This window comes from Cupressus sempervirens, chromosome 3 (genome assembly GCF_028749045.1).
Source record: "Cupressus sempervirens isolate cs-2001-9-10 chromosome 3, ASM2874904v1, whole genome shotgun sequence".
In the NCBI taxonomy this organism is placed as follows: Eukaryota; Viridiplantae; Streptophyta; class Pinopsida; order Cupressales; family Cupressaceae; genus Cupressus; species Cupressus sempervirens.
Genome location: NC_143120.1, coordinates 538,890,619 through 538,906,851, shown reverse-complemented (window position 1 = coordinate 538,906,851; position 16,233 = coordinate 538,890,619). Strand labels below are relative to the sequence as shown.

At 32.8% G+C, this 16,233-nt stretch overlaps 1 pseudogene; it reads left to right on the top strand.

Annotated features, from left to right (window-relative positions):
• Window positions 1–16,233, top strand: part of LOC149567541 (26S proteasome regulatory subunit S10B homolog B-like) — a 120,863-nt pseudogene that overhangs the window by 101,954 nt on the left and 2,676 nt on the right.

Below are 16,233 nucleotides of genomic sequence, written 5' to 3'. Positions count from 1 at the left end.
AGGTAAAAGCCTAAAGTGTTTGAGATCTGATAGAGGAGGAGAATTTACATCAAATGAGTTTGAAATGTTTTGTAATGAAAGAGGAATTAAAAGATAGACAGCTGCTCCTAGAACACCTCCACAAAATGGAATAGCTGAAAGGAGGAACAAATCTATAATGGATTGTGCTAGAACACTCATGATGGAGAAGACTATTGCTTTGAAATACTGGAGAGAAGTTGTAAGTATAGTTGTCTATACCTTGAACCATGTGCAAATCAAGAAAGGTACTCATTCATCACCTTTTGAACTATGGTATGGATACTCACCCAATGTAAAATACTTTAAGGTATTCAAAAGTAAATCATACATTCTTAAAGATGTTACGAATGGTAAACTTGATGCAAAAAGTAAAGAAGTTATATTCTAAGGATATTCCACAAAGAGTAAAGCTTATAAATGTTTGAATACTAACACTAACAAAATTGTGAAAAGTGAAAATGTGAACATTGATGAAAATATAGAAGTGTATGAGGCTGAACCTATAAAAGAGCTAGAGGAATAAAAATCATTTGTATACATTTTATGAAGGTATGCCTGCTAAAGGCGATGTTGTAAATCAAGCTACAAATCAACAGCAAGTTTCAGTGACTGCCGAGTCACACTCTATGAATGTCGAGTTGCATTCAAGAATTGAGCTACATATAGATGTTGAGCTATAAAATAAACTGGATGCAAATTCTAATTTTGAGATTAGTGTACATGAAAGAGATGATGAGCTACCTGATAGAGATGTACACAATGATTCTGGAGTTGAAAGAAAAAATGAAGAAACACGAATTGAACCAAGATTGTTTAAGTATGTCAAAAGACATCATCCTATTGCTCAAATTATTGGAGATAAAGATGCTAGACCAATAACAAGAAACAAATTAAGAAGTGATACATGTTTGTTGAGCATTAATGAGCTCAAATTAATGAGAGATACATTAGAAGATGATGACTAGAGTAGAGCCATGGAAGAAGAGATTGAAAAGATTAAGAAAAACAAAACATGGACTCTATATCCTAGACCAGAAGACAAAAATGTTATTGGTACGAAGTGGGTATTTAGAAACAAGGTAGATGAAAATGGTGAAGTCACAAAGAACAAAGCAAGACTAGTTTGCAAGGGATATGCACAAGAAGAAGGAATTGACAATGGAGAGACATTCACCCCTATTGCTAGATTGGAAGGAGTAAGAACTTTACTTGCTTATTTTGTAGACAAAGGTTTTAAAGTTTATCAAATGGATGTTAAATCTACATTTCTAAAATGATATATTAGAGGAAGAAGTTTACATAGAATAGTCAAAAGTTTTTGTTGATGTTAACAATAAGAACATGGTATGTAGACTACATGAGGCTCTATATGTTTTGAAACAAGCATCAAGAGCATGGTATGAGAGACTTCATAATTATCTTGTGAAGATTGGATTTGAAATGATTGATGATAATAGCAATCTATACATGAAGACAGAGAAAGGAAAAGGTATTTTGTTATCTAAATTTTTTGTTGATGATATCATATTTGAAGGTCAAGATTCTTTATGTAAGGATTCTACAAATCAAATGAAGCGAGAATTTGGGATGTCTATGTTTGGAGAGATCAATTTCTTTGTGGGTTTGTAAGTATATCAGATGAAATATGATATATACATCACTCAATCAAAGTATATCAAGGAAATATTGAAAACTTTTGGATTGGAGGATTCCAAACCAATAAGTACACCTATGGTAATAGGACACAAGTTGTCAAAGAATGATGATTCAGCTGAGGTGAATGAAACATTGTATAGGTCTATGATTGGCAAATTGCAGTATGTAGTACATAACAGACTTGATATTACATTATCTATAGGGATAGTTGCAAGATTCTCTGCTAATCCTAGGGAGAATCATTTAATGGTTGTAAAAAGAATAATAAGATATCTAAAAGGAATATAAGAGTTTGATCTATACTATAAGAAGAATGAAAACATTAATGACAGAAAGAGCACTGGTTGAGGAGAATTTTTCTTAGGCAAGAGACTAATTACATGGACTAGCAAGAAACAACATTGCACTTCACAATCTACTATTGAAGCTAAATATGTTGTTGCTATTGTATATTGTACAAACATTGTATGGATCAAATAGCTACTCAAAGGTATAAAGCAAGAGATCACAAAACCAGTGATACTTTATTATGATAATACAAGTGTAATCAATATATCAAAGAATCCTATGATGTACACAAAGACAAAGCACATTACAATCAAGTATTATTACTTGAGAGAGTTAGTTCAAGATAAAGAGGTGAATATGAAATATGTCAGCACAAAGGAACAAATTGTTGATATCTTCACAAAAACATTACCTAAGGATGCTCATGAGTATCTAAGAGGTAAACTAGGGGTGATACCCCTATTTAAGGCTATCTAAGTAACAAGAGGAGTGCCCTACATCAAATAAGTTGATGTTCATATGTTACACATTGATGCAGAGGATCTTACTTTAGGAGTTTCCTAAAGTAATCAAATAGCTGAAACTTAAAATCAGTCACAAGCAAGGTGACAAAGGGAGAATTGAAGAAACTAAAAAGGTTTATATTTGTCATATTAAAGATGACAAGTCTTTGGCATTTTTGTCAAAGAGGGAAAGTTTTACTGATCAAGCAAGATTGATTGATAAAGAGGGAGAGATTATATCAGAAGAGCATTGTTGTCAAAAAGGGAGAGTTTACTAATCCTAAGCACGAGATAATTGTTAAAGGAGATAGTTGTTGATCAGGAGAGCAAAGAAAGAGAAATCCTAATATTTACCTAGTAAGAGGGAGTTATAAGAAATAATTTTGTAAACTAATCAAAAGATGGAAGTTGTTGATAGAGGGAGAGATTTCAATACAAGGAATTATGTTCTTTTTGGTATTCTCTTACTATTTTAACCTAGTTAGTTTGGTTGAATAAAGGTGTTTACCATTTGGTTGATCAGTACCATCAATGCCAAAGAGGGAGATTGTTGAGATTAGATTGAATAGATCATTATTGAGGGAGATTTTTGAAACTAGATTGAAAGAGGGAGGTTGTTGAAGAAGACTATGTGTTTCATCATTGTTTTATCACTAATGTCTAATCTGATATTTGTTGGTAAGACAACTTCTTATAAGATTTAAGTACTATCACTTATTTGATTAATGAAGAGGATTTGATCAAAAGATGTAACAATAGCACCTAGAGGAAAGGTTGAGTTATGATTATGTAAGGAAGTACAAGAATCAATTAAGATAGTGATGACATGATGTATTGATAATCTACTTAAGGTTACAAAGGTTGGTTACACTAAGAAAGTTTAGAAGAACAAGTTACACAGTTTTTCTACCAAGTTTGATTGGGTGGATAGTAGGTGTCAAGAAAAGATAGAGCAAGCCAAGAAAAAAATTAGTTGGAGCTGAGTAAAAGTCCATTCTAGTGTATGTTGATACCAAGCACCAATAAACTTTAGTCCATGCCAAGTAATTTCATAGTGGATGTCAAGCAACATAGTATGTGTTGAGCATCAAAAGCTTGATAATGTTGAGTTGTTGCATTATTTAAAAAGTCATAAATTTGATGAATCTAAGAAGTTAAGTTTTTTTTCTTGGATTTTGTGAACCAATTGAAAGATAATGTTGATGAACTAGTGGCATAGAATTCAAGGTAAACAATTTTTAGGCAAATTCAAAGTGGATTCTAGGAGAAGTTTTTATAAGAGATATGAGATATGGGGTAGATACATTGTATCCTACTTAATCCATCCAAACCTTAAATTGGATGATGGAGAATGAGCAGAAAAATATCTTAATTTCCTATTTATAGGAATGGATGATCATGAAGTAAGGTTGTTATGTGTAAGAACCTAAGGGACACAAGGAGTTAAGGGTTTTGCTTCATCAGGTTACCTAAGAGAAGAGTTTGTAATGGCATGTTAAGCAAGGAGGCTTAAGGAGATGAATTCTTGAAGGGTGAAAAAGCTAATAGAGCTACAAAGTATGAAGGCCACATAGAATTGAGGACTGAATAGTGATCTGTAATCTGCAAATGAAGTTGTAAGTTGTATCAGATCAAAGTCTTATTGTTACTCTCTAACAATTGTATCAGTCTAGGGTAAATCCTTTGGATTAAGGTTGACCTAACAGTCATTTGTAAATCCTTTAACTGGGTGACATTCCAAGTGAGTGGTCTAAAGTCCTCTAACAAGGCTTACTCCTAATAGGGTGATTGAAATCCTTTAACAGAGTCCCATTTAATAGTGTGTATTGTAACCTTTAACAAGGTTGGCCTTTCATAGGGCATCACTTCAGAAGAGTGAAAAGAGTAGCATGTTACTGATGATTTTTCCCAAATTGGGTTACCACATAAATCATTGTGTCAAGTGTGTTGATAAATCTATTATGTTTCATGTTTACATTTCTGCAAGTTGATTTGATAATAACCTACAAGTTTTAAGTGATTTCATAATATTATGGATGCATGCATGAGTATAAATGTTTTATGGGTTCACTAAGCTATGAAAAGTTTTATTTATACATCTGGACCTTGGATAACTAGTTCAACACACGCCCGCCCACCCCCCCTCTTAGTTATTCTAAAGTATTCCAAGAGTTGTGAGACATTAATGAAGCTTTTAAGAATTCATTTGAACCATCTACAATTCTCTCTTTGATGAATAAGCTTGACATATGAATTGTAGATCGATACATATGATACAATCATACTCAATCAAGATATTGATGTATTGTGGATGAGTTTGAGAAAATGGAAGGACATGTTCACTTCTACTATTAAGCTAAGTGAATGTTTGGACCCTCAATGGATGAAAAGAGCAAGTTGGAACTTAGAAAGGAGTTGTCATATTTGATATAAAATTATTCAACAATATAAGAATGAGTGAAAATTTTAAATTGTGGGAGAATAATAGTCAATGTTCCATTCCCACTTGAACCTTATTTAGAGGGGAGATGTTCCATTCTCAAATAATCTAAGAAGACAATTTTTGAATCTTCATGTACAGATAAGTATTCGTATCTTTTACATTTATCTACTCTTTGTAGTTTCTATCTTATTTGTAATTCTATACATACTATAAGGATTGTTTGTGTTGATCTTTTCCTTTATGGTTGAGGATATTCTTACAGGAAAAGAAGGTTGGTAATTTACATGTACTACCAAATATTGTGCAGACTTAATCTAATGACAGTAGCTCCAAAGATGATGATGATCAAGATGGATAGAGTGAGGCTCTTGAAGAAAACATCTTTGATGATTGATATTATGATATTCTTATACATTTAGAGGAAGTATGACACTTCTTCTAAGGAAATGTGGGAGCTTAGAAGATTAATACTAAGAGGGAGTCTAGGAATACATGTGTATGACTGCATGATTTTGATGGGCCTACTCTTGAGTGCATCATGAGGAAGTATTGACTTATCACTAGAAAATCAAAATATTGATATCAAATTCAAAGTGAGTTTAACAAGCATCCTTGGGTGAAGAGAGCTTCAAAGAAAGTAACTAGAGGACCTGACTTCCTATGATCGATGTTTAGAGGGAGAATTTCGAGGTGCAATCCTTTGCAAATGATATCTTCTCTATGAGGAGAAGTTATAAGTAAAATTCCTTGTAATTCATTCTTTTTTGTGAGAGAGAGAATTGAGGTGAAAGCCTTTGTACCACCCTCTCTCTTGGTTCATGGTGGTTACTATTTCGTATATGGTATATAATGAAGCTAACAATCTTTCATTGACATATATAAATAGAAGGTAATCATTGTAAGATGAAAATATTATAAATGATAGACCTTTTATCATGACACAGTTCATTAAGTTGTTGTCCTAGAGTGTTGAAAGTCATGATAATGGATGTATCATAACATACTTCATTAAGTTGTTGTCACAAAAAGATTAATTTTTTCCAATTGTGTGTTACAAAAGATGACAATATATCATATGTGTGAGGTTGCTATTGTAAGGTGATGACTTTATCAATAGTTGATCTATCTCCTAAAACCAATATGTGTTGGAGCAAGTGTTATAATGGTTCTTCAGGCCATATTTTGTCGGACACCTTGATAACCAACTTATCATGGTTCTTCTTGCTAGATTTTACTGAACACCTTGATAATCAACTCATCATGGTTCTCCAAGCCATATTTTTCTTAACACCATGAAAATCAATTGTTATGATTCTTTGGGTCGAATCTTGTTAGACACCATAACTTAAATTTCTCATAAACCACACTTAAAGTGGTGCTTAAATCTTGTATTAAAATTTCTTCAAAAATTTTTGCTAAAGAGGGAGTGCTGAGAAATTTAGCCTTATAGTGAATTGAATATCATACTGAGATGGTATCTATGCATATACTTCAGAGCATAATGTGTTCCATTACAAATCCTCCCTAGCTAAGAGGGGGTGTTAAGGTTATAGCTATATTCATATTGATTTAATAATAAGATACAATGTTGATATAATATATATATTATATATAATATTATAATTATTATATTATTTATATATATATATGTATATATGTATATATATCATATTATTTATATATATATATATATATATATATATATATATATGTATATATGTATATATATCATATTATTTATATATAGATATATATATTATATATAATACATATGTTATATTTTGATATATATTTTTATATAATAATGATTAATCATAAAGACATGTCTCCTACTCTTATATTTATAAGAGATTGGGATCTGCATTTGGAACACACAAATAATCATGGTAGTATAATTACAATTGTAGAAATCAATCCATGTTTTCTGACACTTCTTCTATTGATCACATTCCTTCTCATATTAGGTTCTCTATTTTTTTTTTGAATCCATTAAATCTACAAACTCTTGTTCTATTTCCTAAACTATTGCAAATATGACATGATATAACACCATTCCCATACCTTGGTCCAAATTGATCAATCTATAATCTACAATCTCTAGCAATATGTCCAAAGTTGTTGCATTTGTAACACATAACTCTATTATTGATAATTTTGTTCGTTCCAAAAGGTCTACTAATTGTTATCTTTATCCTTTCATTCATTCTCATGTGTGATCCCTGATTAGGTTTCTTGCATTCACTAGATTTATATCCATAAAAAGCAATCGTAATAATAACTAGTAAAAGATTTAGCATTAAGGTTACCTCTGTAATTTTTCTTCATGTGTCAAAATTTGTTGCATGCAAAGCATTGTCCATTGAATCATCTTCTTTGATCTCTAGGTTGGTCAAACTTATTTTTTGTCTGATTGATTTGATCTACTAGTTAGTTAGGTTCAAGTTGCATCTCATTTTATTATGTGATCTCTGACTACTTTGATGATTCATCTTCAATGTAGCCAATTCATGCCATGTCTCCTATAGGCTTTTGTGCCATAATCTTCTCATCAAGATTCTTTGTACTTGAATTCTCAAGATGTTGTTTAGTTTGTAAGAGTTCTCCTTTTACTACATAATTATATTTCTCAAGTTTAGAGAACTTTAATTTGGTACTCTCAAGCTCAAATTTTACGTTGGATAGTTGTCATATAAAATTTGCATTTTCATTCCTCAAATTTATCTTGAATTTTTTCTCATTTGATGTCAAACTCATATTTAATGTTGTGATCTCAAGTTCATGCCTTAGAAACTCATTCTCTTTCTTGAGGTATTTGATTCATAATCTTTGATCTGCTCAAGTAATTACTTTTTCTTCAATCTTGAATTCTCAATCTGATCTTCCATCTTCTACACTCTAAGATTTCTCTTCAATCTATTATTTTCATCATTAGTTTGATCTAGTTCCTCAAGGGATACTTCAAGGTTCTTTTGCAAGTGCATTGAATCCATAGTGATCTCCCTTGGGCTTTTAGGCTACTTCTGAATAATTATGCTCTGGTAACAATTGTGAGAAATAGGAAATACTAAGAAGGGAGTGAACCATTACATTCTACAAAAACCTTTTGCCCAACTATGGATATCAATTAAAAACCTTAAGCTTGCATAAATGATTAAAATTAAGAGAAATAATAAGCATATCACAAAGAAATAACACCATATTATTTTAACTAGGGAAACTCTGGCCAAGGGAAACCTTGGTGTGATGGTACGCACAAAATAATCCACTAATCAAAAGTACCTTGTAAAAGGTTTTGACCCTATTAGGAGTCTAATACATACATATAGTGTATTTATCCATTTTATAAGACTAGGCCTTTTAGAGGACACAACCCTATTAGGAGTTGTAAACACAATAACATGAGCTCACTACTCTTACAGTCATATACAACTTTACAAGTAGTATAGAATAATACCAAAACCTTGATTGTGTTGATATCCTCAATATTTCATCAGTCCTTTGAAATTCCTTGCAACAAATCATACCTACAACTACCTTCTCTTATCTAACCATCAAACTTGCATCTATATAACATCAATAAAGTGAACATTTAACAATCATATCATTACAATACAATTAGCAATTGTTAAGAGTAAAGGATTAATTTAATTACATTTATTAAATTACCTTTACTTCTTACTTAAGATTTCACTTTATGCACATCCATTCCCATTTAATTAAATATATTAATTATTAAATGTCAATTAACTATTAGGGTTACATTTTTAGGTTTTATGATCTCCTTCTATAAGGATTGATCCATTGTATATTTATTCCATTCTTTCTATTTCATAATATACTCTTGCATATTTCAAAGCCACGTCATTTCCTTCTCTTTTCTTTTTATTCTCTATGATATGTTCTTGCATATAGGTGTTCTACTCAATTTGTGGATTTGTTCTTATCAAATCCTTTGTAGTATTACAGTCAGATTTGTTGCAGCTTTTTGAGGTTTATTGAAGAAAGCAAGAACAAGGGTTTGTTGGATCAGATCTCGCATTTTTTGGTATTCTTTTGTGAAAATAGAGGGGTCTCTAAAATTTTGGGCACTTTGAGTCCAAATGGACATCATAGTTTGATTCAAAGCATATCAAAACCTATATTTCCATATAAAGCACTTCATTTTTGGAGTCTGGGCAATTCTAAGGCAAACAGAAAATTTCCTAATAGGGTCGTATAGCCCTTGGTAAATGGATTGAGGAAGAATTTTTTTTTAAAAAGCACCTAACACTTTGAAAACTATTGTAGTCAACAAAACCACATGGTTGTTAAAGAAATTGTGTGGTGGTTATTAAAAAAACAGTCACCACTCCACCACTATCTACACCATGACCATGCCATCACACTCGTCATCACTGCTAGTGCACTGCCTGTGCTCACTACCAAAGCACCACCACTCCCACTGTGCTCCAGTTACTACCTGTGCACCACCACCACCAATAGTTGCCACCATCGCACCACCTATGGTCCTATTGGCCCCTTTAGCCTAGCCCACGGTCACATAAGCACCCATGGGACTTAACTTTTACCTCTAAGGGGGCTTTTTTTTCAATTATTTAATAGGGTACCTGTCGCTTTTTGGTGATATTTGGAGAATACAGTATCATTTTTGGAAAAATGAGATACCATTAGAAAGCTAATTTTAAAATAGGTGCATTCGTGCAAGTTTTTTCTAGTTTTTTTTCTAGTATGGTACCTATTTTTACTGTTGAAGTTTGATGCTATTTTTTACATTCTTAGGGCATAATATGCTCAATTTTGCTTCATTTTTCAATCTGAAAGAAGTGTTGGAAAGGTCTCTTCAATATATATTCAAATGATCTATTATATTCATCAGAATTATTCAAATTCACACATGATACTGAATTGAATATATATTTTTCTCTTAATTGTATATGCATTCCTTCTAGCATCCAAGGTTTGAATTTTTGCATTGTGGGGGTGTTTTTTATTCTTTTTTTTGTCATTTACATCAATAAAACATAGCTATAACAAAACCAACACATTCTAAATAAATGGTTGAGACCTCTTCTTGTCTAGTTCTTCTAAACCCACATAACTGTCACACATGGACAACTACTAAGACACGACTTGTCTATTCAAAGGGTTTGTGGTCTTGTTTAGATGAAGTGTGGTTAGTATTTTAGAGTAATATTAGACCTTGTAGCACAAGAAAATATGGATTAGGCCATGGGTTTTATTTCTTTAAGTGTTTTAGAAAACTTAGAATTTTATCTTGATGGGTGTGATACTCCTTGAAAGATGTGGGACAATTTCAAGAACTTGTTTGGTACCACCAATGAGTTCAGAGAACTTCAAATTGAATTAGGGCTTACATCACTTATACCTAATCCATTTCCCTCCATTGAGGAATTTTTCCTTAGATTTAAAGAATAGAGATCAATGTTGCAAGGTTATGGGAAGAACAAGATTGATATATGGTGTATCTACCTGATTTTGTCAAAGCTTCAAGGAAACCTTTAGATTTTCTCTTCTACCTTCCATTCCACTATGGATGCTTTGGGTCTTACATTTACCATGCCCAAATTTGTGGTATTCTATAATCGTTTGACTAGAGAACAAGCCAAGCTTACATAGTTGGACTCTCTACCAGGATCAAAGAACTAGGCATTATTTTCTCAGAAATCTATAGGGAATTTGAAGCCAAAACTAAAACCTAAAATAGATTCAACTAGTAGTGAAATTTCCTCCAAGTTGTCTCCTGGATTAGATACTCAAAAATCTACTCTAAAGGGTAAATCTTCTAAGTCTAGTGAGTCTTCCTCCAAGACTAATAAGTTTAGAAGTGATCCTTGCAATTTTTTTGGCAAGGAAGGACATCCAATTTCTAGGTGTTATAAATATCTTGAGGCTTTAGAGGAGGCCATGCAGGTGCATAATATTGCTTCTCTAAAGCCACCACCTCCTCGTTTAAGGAAAGGACATGTTCTTTCTACACGAGCTTTTTCTTCTTCTACTACTTGGATCATTGACTCAAGTGCTTCCAAACATATAAAAAACTCAATTGATTTGGTTACATCACTTGCTCAAAGTGTTACTACATGGATTACAGTTGGTGATTTTGCACAACTTTCAAGTTCTGGTTCTAGCACTATCTCTTTACAAGGTGGGTCCCTATAGGATGTTCTATTGGTTTTGGCCATTTCTACAAACCTCTTGTGTGTCTATCAGATTTTTCATTCTGGCTCTAGTAAGACATTTGAGTTCTCACCACATGTTGTGGTTATTCAAGACCTCCACAATCCTGATTTTGTTGTTGCTACTAGGAATGTTGATTTACAGTATCACTTATATCAATTTTTTGGCTTTGAGAGCTCTGATTCTATAGGTGATTCTCTTATTTCTTATGTAGATATAGTGAGAAAATTTTGGCATGGGTGTTTAGGCCATGTCAATAATAGATATCTACAGAAGATGAGTACATAGGAGCTACTGATAGGGCTACCTCAGATCTCTTGTACTAGTGGTGTTTGTCAAGGTTGTACACTTGGAAAACATCATAGAGATCCTTTTCTGACAAGTAGATCCACACATGTTAAGGCACTATTAGATTTGATAAACAATTGTCTTATTTCATTCCCCATGTCATCTTTTTTAAATGTTCAATATGTGCTTACCTTCATAGATGACTTCTCTAGACACACATGGGTGTACTTTTTGAAGTACAATTATGATGTCTTTGATTCATTTAAAATCTTTAAGACATTTGTGGAGAAGCAGTCTGGTCTTTCTTTCAAGTGTATATGCACTAACAATGGTAAGGAATATGTGAGTCAATCTTTCAGATATTTTGCATGGAGCATGGTTTACATCATCAGTTCATAGTTCCCCATACTCCTCAATAGAATAGCATTGATGAGAGAAAGAATAGAACATTGTGGGAGATGTCCAATCATACAATATAGTCTCAAGATATAAGTCCTTCTTTTTGGGCTAAGGCTATCAATTGTACCAGCTATATTCAAAATCGGATGACTTGTAAGCATTGCAACATTCGACTCTTAAGTAGGCTTGGATTTATATCAAGCCCGATGTTTCCACATCCCATTTTTTTGGTAGTAAGGCTTGGGAATTTATTCTAGATGCTCAAAGAAAAGCCATGGAGAGGAAGATTCAACCACTCATATTTTTTGGCTATTGTGAGGATGTAAAGGCGTACAGGTTGTTTGATCCTGATTCCAGAGAGGTCTTTTTTTGGTGAGATGTTCAGTTTGATGAGTGTTATCCTCCAATAGAGCCTCCATCGCTAGCTTTTCCCTCACTGCCTAGTACTTCCACTTCTTCTCTATAGGATTCTTTATCCTTTGAGGAAGATCTTGATGATGATCCAACTTCCCCTCATCCCCTTGTTTTGTGAGTAACCAAGGGGGCTCATGATATTATTGACACAACTAGACTTATGGCAGGAGATCATTCAAATTCTCGTGGCACTCATGCTTAGACATCTAGTACTAGATTATTGAGTCATGTCATTTCAAATGATCCATAGATTTTTCATAGGCAATATGACACTCAGATTGGGATAGGCCTATGGATGAGGAGTACTCTTGTTTGATGAATAACTATACTTGGGATCTTTGTCCTCATCCAAATGGAAGAAATTTGGTTCTGTATAGGTGGGTGTACCATACCAAGTACACTGTAGATGGTTCCATTGATAGGTACAAGGCACATCTTGTTGTGAAGGTATTTTCACAAGTTGAGGGCATTGATTACTCAAAGACCTTTTGTCCAATTGCCAAGATGAATTCTATTTGCCTTGTACTCTCTCTTGCAGCTTCTTAGGGATGGAGAGTATTTTAGATGGGTGTGAAAAGTACCTTTTTCTATGGAGACCTACATGAAGATATCTATACGGAGTAGCCTTAGGGTTTTGTGTAGAACTCTTATATGGTGTGCACACTTTGGACATCCTTGTATTGTCTCAAACAAGCCCTTAGGGCTTGGTATGAGAAGATGGATTCCTTCTTGCTTGCATCATACTTCAAAATCTATCATTTTGATCCTAAAGTGTACATTTAGTGTCATGAGGATTATCTATTTATACTTGTGTTGTATTTTGATGATCTCATTATTACAGCTAGATCACCCTTTGTGATTTAGAGTTTTCAATGAGCTTTGACAGAGAAATTTGAGATAACATACCTTGGACTTCTGCATTATTTTTCAGGCCTATAAATTTTTCAATCTTCGGTTAGGATAGTTGTACTCTAGAAAAAGTATGATCTTCATATACTTCAATGATTTAGCATGCTTGATTGCAAGCCTCCTTCTACGCCTTTTTAGTTGGGTGTTGTTTTATCTGCCACTTTCTCTACTCCTATAGTGGATTCCACTTTATATAAACAACTTGTGGGTAGTTTGTTGTACCTAATGCATACATGTAATTATCTTTCTTTTGTGGTTGGCCTTGTCTCTCGATTCTGTCATGATCCTCATCATTATATTTTGAGGTACTCCATGTTGTGGAATTCACTATACATTAGGAGATCCTCATATTGTTGGTTATACAGACTCAAATTGGATTGGTGATATTGATGATTAGAAGTCTACTTATGGATTTTTTTCTAGTCTTGATTCCTATCCTATCACATGGTCTTGCAAGAAGCAGCATGCTCATGCATTATCATCTATAGAAGTAGAATACAAGGCAGTTGTGCTAGCTAGTCAGGAGGTTATATGGCTTCGATAGTTGATGATAGAGTTTGGATTTTCTTCTGGTAGTTCCATCTTTCTATGGTGTGACAATCAGAGTGCTATACACATTTCCTGCAAACCAATTGAACATCAGTGGACCAAGCACATTAAGCTTCAAGTGCACTTCATCAAGAATTTGATTTAGGATGGCTCTCTTATCTTGGAGTATATTCCTACTGCTGAGTACGTTGAAGACATTTTCACTAAACCTTTTACATTCTTGTGGTATCTTCAGTTGTGTTCTATACTTGGGGTGAAGTAAGTTGTCCTTCGGGGGTCTTAGGGATGAGTTCTTCCTTCATTCCTTCTTTTTTTAGCATTCTTCTATCTCTTTTTGGAGTATGGTTTTTCCCACATGGTTTTCCCTATTTCTCCATTTTTCAAAGATTTGGTTGTGTTGGGTAGCTCATCAAGCCATGTTACCAGGACCCATTTATGCTTTCAGCATTATAGGTTCTTTGTTTTTTCATACATTATTTGTAGCTACATTATTTCTCATCTTAAGGGGGTGTTAGAGTAAAGGATTAATTGAATTATATTTATTAAATTACCTTTACTCCCTACTTAAGATTTCACTTAATGCACATGTATTCCAATTTAGTAATCAGATATTAATTATTAAATACCACTTACCTCTTAGGCAATCTTTGATAGAGATAAACTAAATCTCTTTTGATGTAATATCAATGTACTAATATAGAATTACCAGTACTCTATATATACGAACACAACTAAATCTAGTTCTAATTACTAATAATAACAATATGAACTTGATATGGTAAGTATATTGATAATGTTTTTTATCACGATCTGAAAAACATTACCAATATACTTACCATATCAAGTGCATATTATTATTAGTAATTAGAACCAGATTTAGTTGTGTTCGTATATATAGAGTACCAGTAATATATATATATATATATATATATATATATATACTACCTCATACATTATCACTAATCAGTTGATGAATTGGATCATCAATCACACAACAATGATCTACTCTTCTTCAATGATAATAAATAAGTAATAGTGTCACCACATTCAACCTTGTCAAAGATATATATATATATCTTTGACAAGGTTGAATGTGGTGACACTATTCTTATTTATTATATCACCACATTCAACCTTGTCAAAGATATATATATATATATCTTTGACAAGGTTGAATGTGGTGACACTATTACTTATTTATTATCATTGAAGAAGAGTAGATCATTGTTGTGTGATTGATGATCCAATTCATCAACTTATCAGTGATAATGTATGAGGTAGTAGAGGTGCATGTCCTATAGGGTACATAGTCAATGGCCACATAGAGTCATGGCCCTATAAGGTCATGCACTTCTCATCAACTAATTGTTTCAATAACACACTAGTATTAGTCAAGCACTGATAAAAAAAAATATGATTAAGTGTATGACGATTACTAAACACATATTCCAAATTTTATATATATATCTATGTGAGGAAATCACAGATCATATACTTAACATATATGTGAACTTCACTTCTTCTAAAGCTACACATTAACACTCCCTCTTAGCAAGGGAGAAGTGAAATATCAATCATATCCCATGAAACTTTACAAGATATCAATATTAATGATATCCATACAAATAACAGATTATTTGACTTTAACACTCTAAAATAGTGACTTGTCAAATAACCATAATCATAATATTATAAACACTATCATAACATGTATTATGATCTCTGACATTTTGGATCAATAACTAGAGTGATCAGAATACATGTGTTATCAATGACTTTTAGTGTATCCAGAATAATAACATAATTTTTCATGATAATAGGCCTATCATTTGTAAGATAGTCACCTTACAATGATATCTTTCTGAATATATATGTCTATGAAAGATCATCATATTTCATTACATATTTGATGCAACTATTCAATTAGAAGCATAAGCACACATATAAAATTACATTCAATAGGGCTACCAGCCCAGTCAAAATCTAAATATCCATGAAGATTGATTTCAACTTTATCATATTTGAGTCCCATACCAACTGAACCTCTTAGGTATTGTAAGACATTCTTAGTTGACATAAGATGCATTTTCTTTGGTTCACGCATGAATTGACTTAATGTATTATTCATATAATAGATATTGGGATGAGTATTAACCAAGTATATTAGTGATTTGATGATCTACCTATAGTAAGTAGGATCAGTAGGTTCATATTCAAATCTGTCATTCTTTAGTTTATGGAAGATAGCTTACATAGGAGTAGTTGTTGGAAGCATGAATGATGATGATATTCCTATGGGGGAGTATTGAAGAAACATGATTAGATATTTATCATGATGATATGTTACATTCATGAGTGTGTTTTTCATTGATGTCAACATAGCAGTTTTCCGTGGTATCTGATGGAAGAACAGTGGAAAGATCAAGTTGGTACGGATAGATCATCGAGCACTTTTAGTAGCGAGGTTAAAGGGAGATACTACTAAGTGTCTAGTATATGCAACTAACCTCAAAAGCATAAGATATTAAGTCTAGAAGAAGTTATGCAAGTTTCAGTGAAGACTAT